Source organism: Corapipo altera, unplaced genomic scaffold (genome assembly GCF_003945725.1).
Source record: "Corapipo altera isolate COAL_440 unplaced genomic scaffold, ASM394572v1 92, whole genome shotgun sequence".
Classification (NCBI taxonomy): domain Eukaryota; kingdom Metazoa; phylum Chordata; class Aves; order Passeriformes; family Pipridae; genus Corapipo; species Corapipo altera.
Window position 1 is genome coordinate 265,872 of NW_020884994.1, and position 18,433 is coordinate 284,304.

At 43.5% G+C, this 18,433-nt stretch overlaps 1 long non-coding RNA gene across 1 annotated transcript; it reads right to left on the reverse strand.

Moving 5' to 3' along the window:
* Window positions 1-5,006: 5,006 nt before the first annotated feature.
* LOC113958340 lies at window positions 5,007-17,934 on the reverse strand. The gene is made up of 2 exons (XR_003531489.1): window positions 6,740-17,934; window positions 5,007-6,278 (listed from the first exon to the last, which is right to left on the reverse strand). It is a non-coding gene; the product is annotated as an uncharacterized LOC113958340 (long non-coding RNA).
* Between the last annotated feature and the right edge of the window lie 499 nt (window positions 17,935-18,433).

The following is an 18,433-nucleotide window of genomic DNA, read 5'->3' on the forward strand; positions in this document are numbered from 1 at the left end:
GGGCAGCACAGGTGATGAGCTCCTCTACCCTTGACAGCCAGGAGACTGGGAGCAGAGGTCTTGCACTCATATGCCAGGGAGATGCCAAGGCCACATTTCAATGAAACAGCACCTCCGAGCGAACAGAGATCCTGCATTAACCTCTTCTATTCAGAGGTTTCCAAATGTGCCAAACAGTCAGATCCCATGTGAAAAACCTCCCCACTTGGTTCTCTTCAGCAGCTCTCAGCCCAGCTGAAGGACACGAAGTCATGTCCTGCCTCCAGCCATGCACTGGAGTTGTGAGCTCAGGTCACAGCATCTCCATTGCACATATATCCCTTGAAACAGCATCCTCACTGCATGTGTTATAGCCAGCAATTCCCTCCTGCCAGGATGCTGCTGCTCAGGAGGCACCCACAGTCCAAAGGCATTCCTGTAGCCGTGAGCCCTCATGCAGCCACATCTGTGCATAGGGATACACCTCCCTTTGGGTTATCCAAAAGGAAGGGAGAAGAGGAAAAAGGGAAGAGACTCCTCTGAACGCCTGCATTTTGGAACAGCTGCCCCCAGCCTGACCTCTGAGGGAGGTTGGCCATTGGGGAAGAGGTCTAGCAGGGTATTCACAGGCTGTATTTGGACCAGCAACTGCAGGGATACCCCTGCTTAGGAGGTGACAGTTGGGTCTTGTTTATCCTGAGGGAACGCAGTATGTCCCGTACTTCTACAAATTCTAGGACACCCAGACCATACGCCCCATTGAGTAAAAGAAAACTACATCACATTTGAAAGGGAAGAGCATTTGGAGAGGGGGTCCTTGCCTACAGGGCCTGGCTTAGCCAGTTCTCCAGGCACAGCCACCACTTGGGCTTTGCCTGGAACAGGAGTCTTTCTGAGTTTAGCACGTCCGTATCAGATCTAAATATGAATATATTTATCTCTGTCTAGACAGATCTCACAGCAGCCACTCTGTCTGCTGCAGCCAGGGGCTGTACTTTCCACACACCAGGAAAACGCTTATTTTTGCTAATAAAGAGGAAACCCAGAGCATTGGCCCCAACACAGGTTTACCCTGAGGCTGGAGTGGGTCTCACCAGTGCTGTTCTCAAGGGAGCCCAGCCAGAGCCCTGGATGAGGCACTGGGGAGCAGCCCCACAGCATCCCACCAGCTGCAGCACCAGGTACAGGCACATAGGATGCATGAAATCATTCCCATGTTGCACAGGGAAGATGAGGGCAATTGCATATGTAAATCATGAATCCCCAAAATTTTTAATGCGTTTCAGGGGCCTTAGGATCTCTAATCTGATGGGAGATGCTCACTGCCCTGCAGGAGACAGCTCCAGTTTGCACTGGGGTGCAAAGAGCCAAGGAACCCTCAGACTGGAGGTTCCCAATGCAAAAGGCAGGCAGAGCCACAGGGTTCCAGCCGAGGCAGCCAGGGCACAGAAAGTACCAGATTTCACAGAATTTCAGTGTGAAGACCTTCACCCTTGAAAGCTTTGATGTAGGAGGGAGATGGGTGGCAGAACTCAAGATGTGGGAGGCAATGACAGCAGCTGTGGCAGACAGATAATAAGACAGATCATCCCAGCAGACAATACTCAGGTAGAGGAGCTGTCACGTGGATGTGGGTGGTTTCATGGAGGAGATGATGGGAGTTCACTGAAGTTCAGGATCAAGTGTGCTCTGATTTCCAAGCAGGACTGACAGACAATCACGCACACCCCCCCAGCCACCTCTCTGCACCTACAGTTATTTTGCTGCCAGCTTTTGGATATTATCAATGATCAGTTTCCAGTTAATTGTGGAGGTTACTCCAACAACAAACTTTGTATTTGGGGTGCAATAAAGAACAATGGAACTGTCTGTTGTGGAGTAAACTTAGAAACATAGAATATCCTCAGTTGGAAGGGACCCACAAGGATCATTGAGCCTAGCTCTTGGCCCTGCACAGGACAGCTCTAAAGCTTGAAGCTTGACCTCCAACATGAAGCTATTTAGGAATTACAGGAAGGATGATACACCTCAAGCAGGCCCACAGGACGACAGGTACTTCGCACTGCGGTTGGGCTACGTGCACCTCCACAACACTAAAATTCAACTCAATGCAAAGAAATGGCTTATATCCAGTTTAGCTGCTTTATGATGGATAAGGAAAGACTAAAAGGTTATTTCTCAATAACTCTAACCTCTTTTAGTCCCTTGAGGCCCACTGCCCAGCAGCACCTGTACCAAGATGCCAAAGAAACCACCACAACACAGGTCCGACACCGATCTCTCTCTCCACTGTTCCCTTTGTCTCTCAGGAGGCATCATGCAGGGCCAACCCCACGTGGCTGCAGTTTCCAAAAGCACAAAACATAAGTCAACTACAGGTGGTGGTTCCGCCTGGACTGAACCACCTGAACTGCCACCTGAGGACAGACAGGCACCTGGAGATCTCCTGCCCCCACTCTTGGCTCTTTGCTGCAGCTGCACGGAAGCACAACAGTGAGTGTCTGCAGTCCCCGGGGCCACGTGTGAGGGGCTCTGCAGAGGCAACTCCCAACGTTTCACCTTCAGTCCCCATCCCTCCACATCAGCCCAAAGGCAGTAGGATGGAGCCAGCCTGTGTCCTGCAGTTGGGTCCAGCACTGTGGCACTGCTCTGGAGGCAGAGCCCAACAGTTCCTGCATGGTTGGCTGCTCCAGGGGGAACACTTCGAACTCCTACTTTGAAAAAGTCTTGTAATGTGTATTAATTAATTAATTAATCTGGTTTTTTACAGTTCAAAGTTCCCTCCCTACAATCTTTCCTCAGTCCCAGCAAGGCATCTTATCAAGGCAGTGCCTTGTTGGGCAGAGAAAGCATCCAGCCCTGCACCACACCCGAGCAGTGCCCAGCAACACCCAGCTCCAGCACCTCTTTTCCAGGTAAAGGAAGTGTGGGAGGGGTGTGGGAAGTGTGGGAGGGGTGTAGGCTGTGTGCTAGGGCAGGGCAATACCCTGGAAAGCAGATGTGCTCCCAGTTCTCACCCTGCATCACAGTGTGTGCCCCAGGCTGCCACATGCCTGACTTTGCTGCTTTATGCATTTACTTTAAAAATGCACAACACACTCCAAAGCTCCAAAAGCCTTCCTCATCCATGAGAGCCCTGGAGGCCCTGCACCACATCACAGAATGGTTTGGGTTGGAAGGGACCTTAAAGACTATCCAGTTTCACCCCCTGCCATGGGCAGGGACACCTTCACTAGCCCAGGTTGCTCCAAGCCCCGTCCAACTGGGCCTTGGACACTTCCAGGGATGGGGCAGCCACAGCTTCTCCGTGGCAACCTGTGCCAGGGCCTCCCCACCCTCACAGGGAAGAACTTCTTCCCAATATCCCATCTAACCCTGCCCTCTGGCAGTGGGAAGCCAGTCCCCCTTGTCACTCCAGGCCCTTGTCCCAAGTCCCTCTCCAGCTCTTCTGGAGCCCCTTCAGACCCTGCAAGGGGCTCTCAGGTCTCCTTGGAGCCTTCTCTTCTTCTCCAGGTGAACCCCCCCAGCTCTCCCAGCCTGGCTCCAGAGCAGAGGGGCTGCAGCCCTCAGGGCATCTCTGCGGTCTCCTATGGACTCCCTCCAACAGCATCACGCTCTCCTTGTGCTGGGGACATCAGAGCTGGATACAACTTACACACAAGATTAATTTCCAATTCACAGGTCCCTTTACAAAAAGTCAGAATTCACGCAATTGAACATAAACATAAAACAAGTTTATTCAAGGTCCGGTGGATTTGCAGGGCAGGGGATGGCTCCTCATCTGCAGCTGAAGATTCCCTCAAGGCCAGTCCTAGTTGAAGTGCATCTCCCCTTTCCCCATGAAAGCACTCTGCTTGGTTATTCACAGGATGCTAAACCCAAACTTAAAACTTTTGCCATAACAGGAGACATTCTGAATTTTGATTGAATGCAACATCACACCACCCTGTTCCCAGGGAGCAAGCTGCCTGCCAGCAGATCACATCAGTGAGGAGCTGGAAGCTGCACTCAGGGACTGCACACACAGCACTGACACTGCAATGTGTCAGATCGAGGCGTTCAAGAAGGTTTTGTTTCTTTGAGGAGGGTTAGAGCTGAGTCAAACCTTAGAACTTTTGGATTTTGTTTAAATTGCCAAGTATGTTTGTTAAACTCTAATCCTGTTTTCTTGGTCAAGACTCCAAAATAATCTCATGTCAACTTCTGAACTTACACTTCTGGAGTAGCTATTGTTAGGAACTGTCCATTCCTATTGTTCAGCAAGACTAGTACACATGTAAATGCCACATGTAAAAAGGATTAAGCATGGGAAAAAAGAGTGTCTTTGGGGGGGATTCTGGTAATGTCTGCCCAGCTGAACTAAAAAACAGTGTCCAGTTGAACTCCAGGACATGCCAGAACACTGCTATAGAAGAAAGGGATTTTGAAGTAAATACATACATGTACACATGCACAGATTTTCACCTCCTGAAACAGATCTGTGCAGGCACACAGGCCACCTTCCCTCCTCCCTGGAAACAACCGAAGGGAGGAATATTGCAAACACAGGGAAGTGCTGCACATTAAAGACCACTGGGTGCATTCTGCTCTTTTCTCAGTCCTCCTTTGAAACAAAAACTAACAAATCAGGATGAAGCCAAACCCTTGGTATTCATGTAAGTGCAAGGTAGTTGAACTTAATATGGCTGAAGTGGGACAGGACCCAAGATCACAACTTCCCATTTGTTTCACCATCATTTTTCAAACAAACATTCGGAATTAATTTTTCTTTATGAGAAGCTTCTTCCATTTTGCTTACAGTGGTTTTCTGTCTGATCTGAAGCATCAGGACATTCCAAGAAAATACTCAGAGAAGCTACCAGCAAAGGTCTTGCATGGATCTGGCAGCTTCAAATGAAGTTTCTACTCAAAGGAAGCAATTACAAGTTTCTCTTCACCTCCTTCCTACATGATCCAAAGAACACATCACAAGGATGTAACTAAAACATGGGAACACTCATACCCTTGGAAATCAGCCACAAAGCAAAGACTTCTAAAGATGTTTATTAGGAAAAGTGGACATTACAAGAGGACCAAACAGATTGTACAAGGCACGTGCAGCTTCTGGTACAACGCAGAGAATTAGAAAAGACTTCAAATACAGGTAACACACCCACCTGAACTGCTACTGTGGGCACATCACTGCTCAGGTCCCTTGCTACAACAGGCAGGTGCCAGGGCTCTTCAGGCAGCCAGTCAATCCCTGGGATGTTTCACATTCCTGCAGAAATACACATAGTACACTGAACTTTACTGATGGTTAAAACAAAATTCATACCCAGGATTGCCTACATCATTCTCCAAGTTGGGGCATTAAGATATTTCATTCAAGGTATTTTAGGTTTCATGCCCTTGTAGTACATTTTTCCCTAGGGATAATAAAACCTTGCTGTCTACACATGGTTCTGCCTAGCAAAGCATATCTGAGACTGTTTGCTTGGTTACCTAAGGAAGAAACCCAGACTTAATTACCCATCAAAACAAGGTGACCCACGTGCATTCGCAGGCAAGTCCTTTATAACCCAAACCAGAGAATCAAGATATATAGTAGCTACTGTTTTTATTGGGCTTCAGAACAAACACGACCTAAACTTGACCTCACCCAGGAATTCTTGTCTTTAGAGCACAGCTAACAGCAACCAGCACTCCCCCATCTCAGAGAGGACAGCATGAGCTCACAGCAGGAGAGCACAAGCTCACCGCAGAGAAAAATGAGCATGACCAGCTCAATGGTTTCTAGCAACAAGAGCTACACTAACAGGAATTCTCAATCAAGAAAATGAACAGGAAAAATATCTCACTGAACAGACTGGTGACTTTGCATCTGTCTACATCTTGAAGGATAAATAAATACTTCAGGAACAGTTAAAAATCTAATTCTCAAATTGTTTTTGTAATGGTTTCAGCAGCTGTCTGATCAATTTGACAGCTGTCCATAAAACTTTGAGGATTGTATCATAAAAAACCCAGAAAAGATTAACTATCCAGAGCTTGGCCATCAACTCATTCCTCCCCTGGCCCCCACCTGTAAACTTACCTTCTCTGTTGCAACACAGCTCTTGGATATGCTATAAATAAAGACAAACATTTCAATCAACGCTAAAATTAATAAATAGAGAAAAACCACAGTTAAGACACACAAGCGCCTAAGCCTTCCCCAGGTATGTCAGACCACCAGAACCAGACAGGAGTACCTGCCATCGGAGTGCACACTGCAAGTTCGTGCTTTAGTGCCCATCGCAGTGTCTATCCTTCATCATCTAAAAACAGACCAGAAATAACGGTATTTCAAACAGGAGAAAGTTATTACAACAGAGTACAGGCCCTCCAATCCTACCCCATGGAAAAGGGGGAGCTGGCATTCAGCAGACACAAAAGCAGCAAAAGCGAACAAAATAGAATTTACAATCTCAGAAAAGGCTCTTCATTAATGTGGTGATTAATTTGAGATTGCTAGTTAGTAATATTAACATGTAAATATTAATATAGTCCTGCAGTGAGTCTGAGCAGGTGTTAAACTGTCCTTCTGCCTCTGTAAAGCCAAAGATAAGTGAAATAAAGTCACCTATTTCACATGTCACCAAATATCCTGAATTACTGAGGTAGACTTGGAAAGATCCTCATAGTTTTTTTCAAAATAAGCTATGAGTCTTTGCATCTGTATAGTTATCTATAAAAACACAGGACGGAATCTGGAAACAAGAATGCAGGTGATGCTCACCTGAGCTGCTGCTTCAGTTCACTAAAAGAAATGTGATGTACTGCCACAGCTGATTTCAGCTGTTTCTACACCTCAGTCTTTTAATACCAGTTTGGAGGGTTGGTCCGTGCTAAGTAATAAATATCCAAGTTTCTTGACTTTAGCAGCAAATCTTTCTTCTTTTTAACTCTGTTCCTCCTGCCATGTGTTGGAGGCTTCTCTTGAGAATGCAGAATAAAAAGAAATCCCAGCTACTCTGGAACAGATCATTAATTTTTCCAAACTGCCCATTAAGGAGAGAGAAACTGTTCAAAGATGGATCAACCTGAACATTCTGCAGATGAAATAAAACACAACAGTCACTTAGGCATTTCATAATGTTGTGGAGCAGTGACATTAACTGGCATTTACTCACACTTTTTTTAAGACAAATCCACTAGGAACAGGCAAGGATTTAAATTCCTAAATGACTGATACACTCACATGAATGACAAACAGGTAGGCTGCAAGATTTTGTGTTGCCTAGGCAAGTATAAGTGATGATACCTGTCAAGATGTCACCAACAAGGTGCCATTGCAGGAGGCAGTGCTCTCCCTAAGAGCATCTTCTAAGACTAATGGTCAAAAGCCATGAATACAAAACCCCACCAATTTCAGAGAATCTACAGATTTTAAGATTCAAGAGCAGTGATCACAACATCCTATTTCCCTAAAATAGGAATGAAACCAAAGAAATCTTCATTTCCTGAATCCTAAAGAGATCAAGAGACATAAGATAAGCCAGGCTCATGATCCAGCACAGGCCAGAGACCAGAGATCAAAGAACCCAGAAGAAAATCACTTGCCTCAAATGGATGTGACCAACTGTTCCAAGAAGCAGTGATGGTTGATGGGATCCTCCTGTCAGTGTGCAGATCTAAATCTCTAAAACTCACTCAAACCAAGTTGACCTCTGGACCCAAAACTCTTGGGCCACAAGAAGTGACATTTCTGTTAGAAAGGACTCAGGCAATAGAGCAAACCCTCGAAGCCAGAAAAGGTTTGATCTCATCCTTTCTGCTACCGCTGGTACTGCTCTAGAAGCTGGAAACTCTTCCAAGCTGGCTCTCAGCAGTGCTAGGAAGGCAGCACCACACAGACAGAAGATCTCAACAGAACAGGAAGGTATTCAGTCAATGAACCAGCATCACCTCACACAGCAACACCTCAAATGTCACCTACTACTGCCCCATCACAGATATTACCCAAGACTCTGAGTGATGTCAGGAGGTTCTATTCATGGACAAAACCCACTGAAGTGAACAAATGGAACAAAAATATTTTATTTGTTATAAACATAAGAGGGGTAGGAGGCTGGAAGACCAAGTTCTGAGGAGTCACCATGAAAAGGGGAAAAGATCCTAGCCCAAAGGGGAAAGGGTCACACATGAAGTAGAAGTACCAAGAGACAAACACAGACCTCTGTGGCAAAACATATATAAGCTGAAAAGCTGCAGGAAAAACTACACTTTTTGTTGGGTTTTGGCAAGACCAGAAACCTCCCTGTCACCAGGCTCTTGAGAGAAACTAGAAAAGACACAGGTGTACAAGGCCTGACACCTTGTGACCAAAGTAGGGGAGGCTGCAGGCACAGGTCAAGGACAAGATGAGTATGACTGTGCTGCTTTCAAAGTGACAGCCACTCTGCAAACAGCTGCGACACTTCATGAACATCCTGACCTAACACTGCTCTATCAGCCCTGAGATGTGACAATCCAGCACTGTCACCTCAACTCAGGAGGCTCAATGGCTCCACACAGGCTCCTCAGCGGCCCCATCCCAGCTCCCCACCATGTCCACAGTAACAGCTTTAGCGAGAAAATTCCATCTTCTCATAAACTTGTATGTCGTGGATGCTGGGGGCTTTTGGGGGTGGTTGTTGTTAAGGACATGCTAATACATCCCATCTGTAATACTGGCAAAGCATCAGAAAAAACAAGCTAGAAAAGCAAAACTTTGACCATTGCCAGATGCATTAAGGCTAGCAAGGAAAAGGTGTACCAGTGCCTTACCTCTCTCCAGCTCCCAAGGGCTGCCCTCCTTCAGCCAGGAGATGCAGTGCTGTGCTGCTCTTCACCAGGCATCAATGAACAAAACACCACAACTGTTCAGTTCTTCTCCCAACCCAAATCACAAGCAAAAAAGGCAGGCACTGAGCTCCACTTCTGAGAACACAACTGATTTTCATCCTGCTCTGCCTCTCTTGTCATGTGCTATTACTGAGTGTCACAAAAATTGCATGTCAAGTCTCAGCACTGAGTCAGGTGACACTCAAAAAGGTATTTTTAGGCAAATATAATGGGCAGTTACACAAACTGTCTCACCTCCACTAAAAGCTCATTAAGACCTAGCTTCCTAAAAACTTCAATTTAGAATACAGAAACGCAGGACAAAGTGAAACACCATTTTGCTTTGTTTGGTTTTTTTTTTCCTTTTTAAATGTTTGCAAGGAGAATCAATTCTAAACTGTGAGGTAAATATGAGCCAAGCCTTCTGGTAGTGCTGACTGCGTTCGTGATGAACTAGAAGAGATTGAGAGGGACAGAGCCTAAGTCCAGGAAACCTAGAAAAGGAAAAATATTCAAAAAATATAACAAATATTGAAAAGAAACTAGAGAGACCTATAATCTTCTGTCCTACTTCTCTACTTGTCAGTTAGTTCTTCTTTTCTTTTTTTTATTTTTCCCCCAGTGTAGGCTGCAAAGGGGCACTGAAGAGCCACCTACTGGAATGCCCAAATTTCTTCAGTCTGGATACAGTTGAAATTTGTGTGCTAAACTCTAAGATGCCATTATAAATATTTCAAAAACAAGTTCTGCCTGAGCAATTTCAATTCAAAAACCACTGGACTAAAATTAAGTTCGATTTAAGTAGTGGTATAGTTTGATTATACCAGGTATAATTCCAGCAAGTTTAAGAGCATGGTACCCAGCACAAGAACCCAGGATGTGATTGATATTTGTGCTCTAGTAATACCTCTCCACTTGTTTACTACTCTGCCAGACATCAGCTGGCAGCCGCATCAGTCAGGAGATGAAGAGCAGCTCTGCCCTGCAGGCCACGACCCGCAGCACTGCCACAGGTTGGGAGTCACCCTAAGGGAAACAGTAATTTTGCAAGTTTTTTTGTAAATTTAAAAGCATATCCAGTTCACTTGACACTGGGACACAGCTTTAGAATCCGTATGCATGTGTGCAGAGGCTGTAACACGAGATGGCACAAATGAAGTGGTAGGAATCCTTCCTGAGATCCCTTCAGGAAAGTCAGCAAACTTTTCCACAGGTACAAAGACACATAACTTACCAGCTCAATTCCTACGGCACCTGGAATGTTCTTCAGGGTTATTATCAGAGATGAGAACGGAAGCTAAAACATCATTAGTAAATAAAAGGGTCCAGGCATTTGTGTACTGAAGATATCAAATAACAATGAGTTTTAACTTTTTCAGAGCCTAATTTTTGATTGCTGTTAGTCAACTATAGTTTCTAAAATAGCTTTTTTGATTTAGACAACTAACCGACAAAAAGAAAGGCATTTACACGCTATAGGCTTTTGCTTCTCCTTTCATTCTGTCATCAGCCATCATCTTCCAGGCAGCAGTAAGACATCTGCAGTGGCTGAACTGTTGTAATGACAGGACTGAACCATGAGTGTAACAACCAAATGAACATTTAATCAGGCATTACATCTCAATTTTCATCAAGCAATCTTATCTCTCTAAGTAACTACAATCATTCCCAGGCTCTTGGTATTAAAGTCTGATTGTGGCTTTTTTTTCCTCACTAAAGATTTTGTGGTCTCAGTTTGAAACAGAGAAGAATTTTTGCTAACACAAGCGAAGGGTCTGTGCATCAAAAAGAAGTCTATCTTTGCTTAAGATCCACCTGGCTTTGCTAATCCCACACTTCCTCCTGGGGGTCCTCTTACATATTTATACACAGTAGACCCTCAGTGCCCAGAGGATTCATCAATTCAGGCATCATCATTTAATTCTTACCTACCAACACACTATCTAACAATAGAGAATTAATGTGAATTATGTACCCCCACATTTCTGTTACATGAAGAGCAAAGTTCACAGTCTTTATGGTCAGATCCAGCTCAGTATCTGAAAAATATGCATTAAGTTACACAAAACATCCTTGTGGTCTGTCTTGCATTAATTTACACATTACTAGAGGCTTTGTAAGAAATACATGATGGTTAAAAATATGTAAAACACACAACTTCTTTGCATTCCAAGCTTGTAGAAGCTCAACCTGAAACACCCACCGAACACAGCACAGATATCATTTAGTGTTAGTACTTGCTACTCCACTCCTGGTTACTCAGCCTACAAGCAATTTATTACTTTGGATTTGTATTTCATGCTAGGAAAAAACTGTTCCATTGCTGATGTGATTTTCACCATACACTTGTAGAGCAGCTTTACCCTGTATCCTTACTCCAAAGGGTGCACTCCTAATGGGACTAACTGAGCTGAGAGGAAGAGATGAAAATGGAAAGATACAGCACACTGGAAGCATTCTAGTAACAAAAAAAAAAAAACCAAAACACAAGCTTATGCTACTTTTTTTAAAAACCACCATCAACGTTATGAGGCTTTCTTCTCCCTATCCAAATACTGCTGCTATCTTGTCACCAGTTATCAGATTTAGAAAAATTTAAGACCTACAAACACAGAAGGCCCAGACTACATCATCTCACTACATCAGATTTCTTTTAATGCAACTTTGGTATGACTGCAAGTGGTCCTCTGACTGCCCATGAAAAATTCCCCTGGAAACTTATACTGCAATTCAGGGTTTTCAGACTTCACGTGCATTTTGCTTCAAAAATCTGAGATGACTTTACCTGCCTGACATGCACACCTCAGAAGTAGAAGCACTCTAATAAACTCTACTGGTCGGTGATGGGCACACTTTTAGAAAAGCAAGATGACTCATTCCAGGAGCACAGTCCAAATGTGTTCTTTAGCGATATTACAGGGAGACTGAAATCAAACAGCAAGCTCCTCCAGTATGCTGCCTTGCCAGCTGACTCCATAGCACACTTAGACAGAGCAGTCTAAGTCCTTCGAAAAGATCCCGTAATGCACAAGAGATGCTACATCTTTCCCGTCTCTGGATGGAATTCCCCCATTCACCCACACATATCTGTGTCATTTGCTACAGCTGGAGAAACAGCAGCCACCTCTGCATCCCACATGCATCACTCCTTTCTTCTAGCCTTCTACACAGGCATTATCACCAGATTGTTTTATTTTTTAACTGAAAGGAAAACCTACAAATAACTCAACAGCAGATGTCCTCAGCTGAGGAACGGTCCATTATTACCTGCGTGCATCTTAAACTGGACACCTGAAACCATTTCACCTACTTCACTGTCTTGGCCTTCCTACTCAATTCCTGGAAACTTCTTTATGGCTCCTTTGATGTAGCTACTCATTCTGCCTCAGAATGGCTCCCTGCCTGACATGGAAACATGGCTACACGCAACGTCAAGGAGACATAACCAACATGCTCCCAGTAAAATCAGACTAGCAGAAGTGTTTCCCACTTGGAAAGTCACACTGTAAATAATGGGATCCACCACACTCAACTTTCTTGTATGGCTCATTCTCCTACAGCATCCACCTAGAGCACACAAAAAGCAGCATCCTGGTCTTTCCCCAGGTCTTATTCCCAACTCTACACAAAACCTGCACTGCAGCCAAACCAGAAACCAGAGTGTTGGTGTGATCCTAGAGGAGTTCCTCAACGCAGACCACAACACTAGCAGAGAAACACCTGCATTAGAAAGGACTGTTCCTTGCACTGACAAACTCAAATGTCTGTAAAACTACACCACCAGATACTAACCCATAAAGGATGATAAGAAATGGAAGAGTTCAGATGAGAAAACAGGAAAAAATAAAACCAAGACCATTTCCTAAATTGAATAAAAATTCCCAATATTTGACCGTTGAAATTTCTTCAGATAAACAGGTCTCTGACTACATCACGTCTGTATGAAGCTCCCCAATACGACCAGCAGGAAGGAAGGACTTGTATGACTATATGGAATAATCCAGAATTAACATACTGTACTAAACAAAGAACATTAGGAGAATACGGTTCTTTTATCAACTCTAGTAAGCCTGTTTGTGTACTTTACACCATTTCAGGCACACTATCTTCAGTTTCTTTTCCTGGTAAACTTGGTACAGCAAGTGTGTTCTCTGAGCTGTAACTTTAATTCTGGTTAATCCACACACATGTATGGTGTTAGCAAGGGCAGAATATATATCAGTTGTAGAGGTTTTATTCCAGTGGCTAAAGTATACATTTGTGTGCACCTTAAAAACTAAAATGGGAAGACATAGAAGCAGGGAGAAACAAGTCTATTCATGGGAGAAAATGGCTGGGTGTCAACTATCAATAAACATTGCTGCTCACTGCATTCTCTTCGAAAGGAAATAGGCGGTTAAAGACACGAAAAGTGTTCCAGAAGTACTACGAGGTACGGTTTTACTCAGTTTAGAAACTACTGTTGTGTCTGCATTTTAATAGACAGGGATTCTTACAGACTACACATTTCACAGGTCAATGCACACTGCTTTCACAGCAGTCCCTTCAGTGACACCACCAACAAAACTGGCAGATGCTTCAATTAACAGCATTCCTACCTTGGCGGATCAGGGAAGGATTTAATCACAAATTGAGAGTTTCCTGAAAGTTACTCAAAGTCCACTTTGTGCCAGACAGGTGTGCATCAGGATGAACAAAGTGTCACAACAGGAGTGGGAGGACCCCAGATCTCTGTCACTGTTCTCCCCTGGGAGGTCTCTGGAGCTCCCCAGCTGCAGCTCTCTGGAGCACACCCTACACACCAGTAGATCCCCACAGAATGGAGTTGGAGCCTACGGACAATAAGCCAGAAGGGCTGGAAACTATTCTCATTATTTTGCATATTTAAGTATTGCTGCCACTTTCAAAGTAATGGGAAGAGCCTCCCACTGTGAGAGTGACCTCAATTTTGTTCCCAAGGAACTCAAACACAAAATATTTGCTCCAGTCAGCTCAAACAAGTTACAGACCTCTGAGAAAAACTCCACTCTTCACTGCTAAGAGAACTTCAGAAGGGAGGATAAACTCCATTAGTGAAGATGACTGGCTAACTAGTCTAACATACAACTGTTTTCCTGAATGTCTGATGTCCCCTTTTTCCACAGATCTGTCATTCTGTAGAAGTACGAAGTAGAAAACTTTCCAAGTTAATTCACTTCAACTCTTCACTCTCATAAAAATGGCACTGAAAGAAGCCTAATTCAGTATGAAATCTTTACGCTCAGAAGACCGATTTTCTTCAGACCGCCAAAAATCTCTACCTTGCAAAAAAAAAAAAAAAAATCTTCATAGAAAGCCAGGTTATCACACCTCAGTCTCAAGAATTCAAATATATGGCCTTTATATAACTAGAGAACAGAAACCACAGAATTAATATAAAAAGTTCAAACGAGTGAAAATTACTGAAGGTAAAGGAATAAACATTTCAAGTGTTGCTTCTGAGAAGAAGGATGACGATTCCCATTGCAGAATTGAACTCTGAACACCCCCCATGCTAGACTCTAGACTTTCTGCTATAACAAAAGAACACTGGTTTTTTATTTATGTCTTAATTCAAATTTCCGCTATTACTTATTCCTCAGTGAAAGGGAGGGTGGAGCTAATCACAGCAATTAAGAGCTGGACAACTGCACTGGTTTTCTTCCGTGTGTATAAACACAAACATGCTGGCAATCCACACTGCACACATCTCATCTCAGAAAAATCACTCTGAGTTACTCAAATTCTTGCACATTCATATCTCATTTCAGCAACTTCTACTGATGCAACCACACATTTGATGTTCTTTAGCTGCTTCTATTTTAAACCTCAGTTCAGTTGCTAAAAGGATTTTTGAAGCTGTTTTCAATGGAAGAGGAAAGATGACCTACATTGGCAGAACCGCCTCTCTGGCCGCACAGCCTCCCGCAGTGGGGACGGTGCAGCCTTCACTGCAAGGACCCCACTTTGGCCCAGTGAAACAGATTTAATTTGTGACCTTTAGATTTTACATGCTACACTGCACACCTTTCTGAACCCATTGCTAAGGCATGCAGCTGAAAACATCTATCTAACGTGAAAGAAAAGGCTAAAACTGTACAACCAAGAGTCAGTCAAACGAAAAAGGAGAGGGGGGAAAAAAACATATCTATTTTCTATGAACAGCCATTAGAGAAACATGGAGAAGATTTAATGTCTACTAGAAACAATAAAGAAAATGCATATTCTAATGCTTTGCCGACATGAGAAATAATGAATGTTTCTTTGCATAAAATGGGCAAATTTAATGCAAATTAGCTCATAAGTGCATGCCTACATTGCTGTGCAACATCTATCATCTAGAAATGATAGAAATCTATAAAATGAGTTCAAGATCTCATACTCTGTGTATAAGGAATAATATCAAAGAAATCTGAAGAATCCTGCAGTATTTTTACCTTTACACACCACATCAAAAAGTCATTTGAAAAACAGCAAGGTCCACTCACTCAAAAAAATCTCAAACCTTGCAACTTGGCTTGCACCTGCAGCTTGCTGGGCTTGCTGGCTGTACAGATCCAAGACACTACAGGGAACACTATCTCTGCAAAGGAAGACAAGTAGATGTGTACAGCCAATGGAAGAGTTGAAGAGAGAAGCTACTGTTAAGGTTTTAAGCATCCTCATTTCTCAGGAACCTTAAATTCAATGTCTCTACTAGTATCAGAGTAGCAAGAACTGCTCAAAGAGAGTAACCTCATTGTAACAGTGCTGATGGTTGAACATTGGTTTGAATCTGAATGAGAAGGAACTGAGAAATCCTGTTGGCAAATTAACTGGGAAACACTGCTATGTGTTTGCAACCTGAAATTTAGTTTTGCCTCTGACCTACGTGCAATACTCTACCAAAAAGCCTACAGACTGCTTATTAGATGTAATTCAATGTATTAGCATCCTGCAAAGGTACAGCAATTCAAAAAATCAAAGCTACAAAAATTCAAAACAACACATATGGCATAAAGACTGACTAGTTGATCACCAGTAGGGGTTTTGTAGTGAACCCCTAAATAATAGCTGAAAAAAAAATTGGTGGGGCAGAAAAACAAATCTGACAAAAATGCTTATGAATAAGAGTTGTCTTTAAAGTTGTGTCCATCAGAACTTTTAAGCTGAATCTAGAACTGTTTGGAAACAAGAGAATAAAGGTGGCTGCTCAACTTCCTGGAGTAAAGACGACGCAGTAAGCATGACCATGCTTTATTATGAGCTTACTGGTCAGCCATCTGGCTATCAGAGGGTCCTTGTGACACAGTCTCCCTAGTTTTCAACCCTCTTGAACATGACTCGCAATCATCAGGAATGCCAGTGCGTTAGCATTCTCCTGGCTTAATTTTTAGCACTGTACAAGATCTCTGGACTCCCAGCAGAGCTCAATGAACACCTCACCACAGCCCCTCCAACTCTGACCTTCCTGACACTCCATGAAGGACACTTCCCAGGTGGTAAGAGAGCACTAACTGCAGCACAAACAGATGTATCAAATACCTGAAAAGTGGCCACACCAGCAAAAATGGAAAGCAAAAAGAATTCAGTTCTTTTCCTCTTCCTGGAGCAGCACACAGCAAAATTTGGCAAGAGTCCCCAAACCTCATGCTGGACTAGAGTTATCCTTGCCAGTAACTCACATTTAATGAAAAATGATTCAGCTGTTCCTGAACTGGTGCATTAGTGGGGTGCTCCCCAAACCTGCCCAGCTACCACCTACCTGCAGGACCACTACTGCAATCCCTCTGCCCTTCCAAGGTGCAGAAGGAAAAGATGCCCAGTCTGCAGGGTGCTGTGGGCATGGCCATGCTGGCTTTCCTTCTTTAGGGCCTTGGGTTTGTTGTAGCGTTGTTTGCTCGCGTTTGGGTTTTTTTGAGAACTTTAAGCACTAAATGTTAATTTAACTAAGTGGAAAAATAATCCATGACCGTTCCAGGTCTGAGGGCATCAACTATAACTTAAGGGATCTGACCCAACTTCATAAGTTGTTTCAAATGAGAGAAGTAAGTTTCAACTAGTAAACAACTACATTTTTAATCTGGAAAAGCCCTGAAAAAGGGTTTGACTAGAAACAGACTTCTATATACTATCAGGCACTGATAAAATTCAGGGTCTGATTCTTCCCGATGGTCTGCTCTCTTCTCTCATCCCAAGGAAGACCTGTTTTTATAAGTTGCAAGAATTTTGTTTCACACAGCCCTCTTTCTGAAGGCACTAAAACTCCCAGTAGCCAGTTTTGGGTACTCATCATATGAATGGAAAGATTATTGCATAGAAACTGTGCAGATTAACTAAACTGGGTTATATGCCTTTAGCTTGTTGTGGAAGTACTTAAAATAAAGCTTATTTGGAGGAGAAAAAGCCTTTTGCCTACCCGTATAAATTTTTTATAACAAAATAGTTTTACGATGCCATTGTTACTGCTCCACCAACAAACTTAAGCAACTGGTTACCCAGTGCTTTAAGGAAGGAATTTCTATACACAAGAATATAAATTATTTAAGTGACTCTATAAATAAGGCTAAATTTGCTTCTTGCCTGTCTGGAGATTCCCCCAGTTAGTCTAACCTAACTTTTTTAGGTAGCTCCTTGGTATGTGTGTCTGTACACCCCAACACACCAACTCACTGCTCTCTTTCAAAAGCGTTCCTGATGGAAGCTCAGTAACCCTTCAAAAGCTGGCAGACAAGAACTCATCCTCTATCATGCAGGCAGAACGTAACTCACAGCCAGGGAACAAGCCACCATGTCCGAGTGCAAGATACTCAGTGCACAGCTTTCATCTCCTCAACACACCAATCACAACAGAGTAATAGGTAAGTTGTGGGCAAGTGCAGTAGGATAAAAACTAGTTTCAAAAAAAAAAACAACTTAGGACTACTTTAATTCACTGCAATTCACCACAGATGGAATATCAGTCAGAACACACACAGCCCTTTAAAGACATCAGAGCTGAAGTGTCTATGCAGTATTACCTGGCTGTAGCCAAAAGCTCTCTTACTTTGTCAAAAAACTTCTTGTATTTTCAAAGGAAAACCCAATCTTGTTAACCCACACGTTTATTATGGATTAAGCCTCTCCTGTACAAATGATCTACTGACATGGAGCACTTGCATCAGACAACTCAGTTGAGCTCTGGAAGATGTGTGCAGCTGGCTGGGAGGCTTAGCCTGGCTCACAGACATCTCACCACACTATTTGTATTTGATGCACAGTATCTAGAACCTGCCTAAAGATACCAACAGGAAGAGTCTGCTCTGCATTTAACTATGTCATTTTATTTAAGAAGTAATCCTTCACACTGAACAAAAAGAGAAATCTGCCTTAGGAGCCTCTCAGTATCAGTTTCCAAGGCACTTCCCACTTGGAGCAAGCTCACAGCACAACTCTACAACAAAGACTGGTGAGAAGTGCCAGATGAGCTCAAGCTCTTCAATATGAACTTTATCAGAAGAGTAGGTAGCAAGAGGAAATTTTTCTTCTAACTAGATGCAGGATCCCTCACAGCTGCTGCTGCTTCTGGGCTGCAGGCTTGGACTTCCTCAGCTATATGCTTTTCTACCTC